General features: G+C 47.0%; 1 pseudogene; it reads left to right on the forward strand.

Annotated features, from left to right (window-relative positions):
• The first annotated feature begins 890 nt into the window (after positions 1 to 890).
• On the forward strand, positions 891 to 1,966 carry LOC110594439 (annotated as a pseudogene).
• Positions 1,967 to 4,112: the final 2,146 nt, after the last annotated feature.

Consider the following 4,112-nt stretch of genomic DNA (forward strand, 5'->3'; position numbering starts at 1 on the left):
TACGCGGGCCTTTTCCTGCACCTACGACGTCGCTGCCGGTCTTCCAGACGTTTTCTCCGGCCCTGGACATTTGCACTGGAAACACCTTTAATTCTGCAACAAACTCAAGGCGCAGGTCAGGCAGGCCCTGTGTCCTCCACCCTCGAGACTCCCCGGCGTACCTGGCCTCCGCCCCAGCAGCGACGTGTCCCACAGGCGGCAGGAGAAGAGGAGGCAGCTGGACACGTGGCCCCGCGAGGGCCGCATCTGCCTGGGCGGTCACGTGCAGCAGTGGTACCTTCTCAAGGAGCGCCGTGGCTTCTCTCCACCCTCGCAGCTCACCAGGTTTGTCAGACCTGCACACTTCTTCAGGCTGCGTCCTCCGGGTGGGTGCCAAGCCTTTGCCCCCCAAAGATCTGCGGTAGCTGGCACTCCAGTCTCACTCCCACAGCCGCGAGTGCAGCCTGGTGCCTCGGCTTCCGAGGCCCGGGAGCCTAGGTGGGGAGGCTTGTGTGAGGGTGCTGAGTGGACCACACCTTCTCCTGGGGACCGTCATGAAGCCCGGCACCTCCAGAGACGCCCAAGCCGGCTCCACCCCCTCATACTGCCCAGAGAAGTTGGTGCCCAGAGGCCAAGAGCGGGCAGGAGCCAAAAGGCCAGCTTGAGGCAAAGTGAGGAACAAAGGGAGGCCCAAACTTTACCTGTATGATGACTACTTGCATACTCAATCCTGAATTGTACCCCACATCTCAAAAAAAATAAAAATAAAATAAAATAAATTTTACAAGGCCAAAAAAAAAAAAAAAAAAGGCCAGGTTGTCCAGGGGTACAGGACCCTCACGGGAGACGGTCTTGCCCCAGGAGAGGAAGAGGATGAGGAAGTGAAGGAGGACAATGAGGGTGATGAGGAGATGCTCAGTGATGCCAGCCTGTGGACCTATAGCTCCTCCCCGGATGACAGTGAACCAGATGGCCTCAGAGCACCCCCTTCCCATCACCCACACACCTGAGGAGGGGAGACACCACCCACCGCTGCAGCTCCCCTTGCTGTGCCCTTGTCAGCATCTTCACTGGGTTCCAGAGCTCTGCTGTGGAAGCTGAGGTGCAGCCGGAGCTCAGTGAGACTCCGCAGGCAACCCCAACAGACTGAGCCCCATAGCTAGTGTTGCGAGTCAGGCCCAGTCTGCTCTGGCCCTGGCCTGGGATGAAGATAAGGTGCAGATGGGAATCAGGAAGAGAATCAGGAATGAAAGTAGATCGCTATAGATCTTACAGACGTTAAGAGATTAAAATAGGCCAGGCACGGTGGCTCACGCCTGTAATCCCAGCAGTTTGAGAGGCCAAGGCCGGCGGAGGGCTTGGGCCCAGGAGTTCGAGACCAGCCAGGGTAGCCGTAGCAAAACCTCATCTCTACAAACAAGCAAACAAAGAAAAATTAGCCAAGTGTGGTGACACAGGTGTGATTCTCACCAAGAAAACCAGGAAGGCTACCGAGAGAAAGCTGATGAAGGCAACCCTTTATGGTCCCCTCCCTCCGTGGGAGCTTCTCTTTCCTCTCAATAAATCCTGCTTACACACACACACACACACACACACACACACACACACAGAGAACTGATGCCCTGCGACTTCCCCAGCTGTGGCAGGATCATCTCCAATCCTCAGTAACTGAATCACCGCAAGAAATACCAACACATCCACCAGAAGTCCTTCTGCCTGCGGGAGGTCCTTCAACTTCAAGAAGCACCTGGAGATGGCGGCTGCCTTATGCTTCCCCTGTGAGTTCTGCAGCAAGTGCTTTGAGAAGCCCGAGAGCATTGAAGCCCACCGCAGCGAGAGTTGGCTGACCCTGCTCCTGGCCCAGCAAGAGTCGCCTAGGGACCCCGTGGAGCCCTGTCCCAGCATCACTGCCCCTGAGCCCCTGGGGTCTAGTGAGGGAACTGGGCTCCCTCTGTTTCCTCAGGCTCCAACCCTGCAGCCTCAGTAATGAGCTTGTCCCTGGCGTTGATGTGCAGAGCCAGACCCCAGGGACTGAAAATGGGCGAGGAGGAGAGGCCCAGAGGAGATGCCCAGAAACTAGGGTGTCAGGGAGTATGGGGGATGGGAGTGGGGGCGAGACTGGGCTGCTGGGAGTCTTCACAAAGGACAGAATAAACAGAGTATTTTAAGTGGTGACAAAAAAAAAAAATCACCAAGTCTACTTCCCAAAGAACATTGTTTATATTTTGGCATATTATCTGTCAGTAGTTTTTTCTCTGTACATATATGTGTATGTCAAATACAAATTTGATATCACACCATAAAAACTGATCTACCATATTGTTTCTCACTTAATATTCTGAGATTTCCGCCTCATTTTGTTAAATGCTTTTCAAAAGCATGAAGCTGGAAAATCATGAGATCCTAATAGACCATAGTACGGAATTTGGATTTTTCCTGAGAACAGTGAGAATTCCCTGGAGAGTTTTCTAAGTTAGGTTAATTGAGGAATCATTCACATACGGTACAGTCAAAGTCATCCTCTTGAGGTGTACAGTCTGATGAGTTTGACCAATGTGCACATGTAATAACACCACAAACAAGATACATAATATTTCAATTGCCACAAAAGTCCCTTTGTAACCCTTTGTAGTCAATTCCCTTTCCCAGCCCAATCTCAGCAAACACTGTAATCTGATTTCTTAGTTTTGCCTTTTCCAGAAAGTCATGTAAGTAGATTCATACAGCATGTTGTCCTTCGTGTCTGACTTCTTGCTCCTACATAATGCTTTCCATTCATGTTGTCATATATTTGTTCCTTTTGATAGCTGAGTGGTATTTCATTTTATGGCCTATGGTACAATTTGTTTATTCATTCACTAGTTGATGGGCATTTGAATTGTTTTCAGTTGTTGACCTGTAGTTTTCTTTTCTTGTAACGTCTTTGTCTAGATTGGTATCCAGGGTAATGTTGACCTCATCAAATGGTTTGGGAAATATTCCTTCCATTTCCATTTTCTGCAAAAGTGTGTGTATAACTGGTATAATCATTTTCTTCAGTGTTTGGTAGAACTCCCCAGTGAGGCATCTGAACCTGGAGTTTCCTTTGTAAGCAGATTTTTAATTACAAATTCCATTTTAAAAAATAGATATAGGACTATTCTAGTCATCTGTTTCTTCTTGAATGAGCTTTGCAGTTTGTCTTTCAGGAACGTTATCTATTTTATTTGCTGTTAGACTTTTTAGTATAAAGCTCATAATACTCTGTTTTAATCTTGGTTTTGTGTGTGTGTGTGTGTATGTGTGTGTGTGTGTGTGTGTGTGTGTGTGTGAAGGTCTCTCTCACCCAGGCTGGACTGCAGTAGCATGATCATGACAATCATGGCTTACAGCGGCCTCGTCCTCTGGCCTCAAGAAATCCTTCTACCCTAGCATCTGAGTAACTGGAACTACAGACACGTGTCACCACACCCGGCTAATTTTTTGTTTGGTTTTTTTGTAGAGATGAGGTTTTGCTATGCTGCCCTGGCCAGTCTCGAACTCCTGGGCCCAAGCCACCCGCTGGCCTTGGCCTCTCAAAGTGCTGGAATTACAGGCATGAGCCACCGTGCCTGGCCTATTTTAATCTCTTAATGTCTGTAAAATCTATAGTAATCTCTTGCTTTCATTCCTGATAATGGTAGTTTGTGTCATCACTTGTTTTTTTCCTCAATCAGACTGTCTCAAGGTTTATACATTTTATTGACATTCTAAAACAACCAGCTTCTGGCTTCACTGATGCTCTCTACTGGTTTTCAGTTTATTTAATATATGCTTTTGACCCTGTTATTTCCTTTCTTCTGCTTGCTTGGGTCTGATTTGCTCTCCCCCACTCCCATCTTCTAAAATTGATACTTAGTTTATTGATTTGACATCATTCTTATTTTCTAACATAAGCATTTAATGTTACAAATTTTCCTCTGAGAACTGCTTTAGCTACATCCCTCAAATTTTGATATATCTAAAAAATATTTTCTAATATCTCTTGTGAGTTCTTCTTTTAACCAAGGATTATTTACAAAAGTATTGTTTAATATGAAATATTTAGAGATTTTTCTAGATACTCTTCTGTTACTGATTTCAAGTTTTAATCTGTTGTGGTCAGAGATTTTATG

The sequence above is a fragment of the Carlito syrichta genome, unplaced genomic scaffold, assembly GCF_000164805.1.
Source record: "Carlito syrichta isolate Samal-C Ts95f unplaced genomic scaffold, Tarsius_syrichta-2.0.1 Scaffold315374, whole genome shotgun sequence".
Lineage (NCBI taxonomy): Eukaryota > Metazoa > Chordata > Mammalia > Primates > Tarsiidae > Carlito > Carlito syrichta.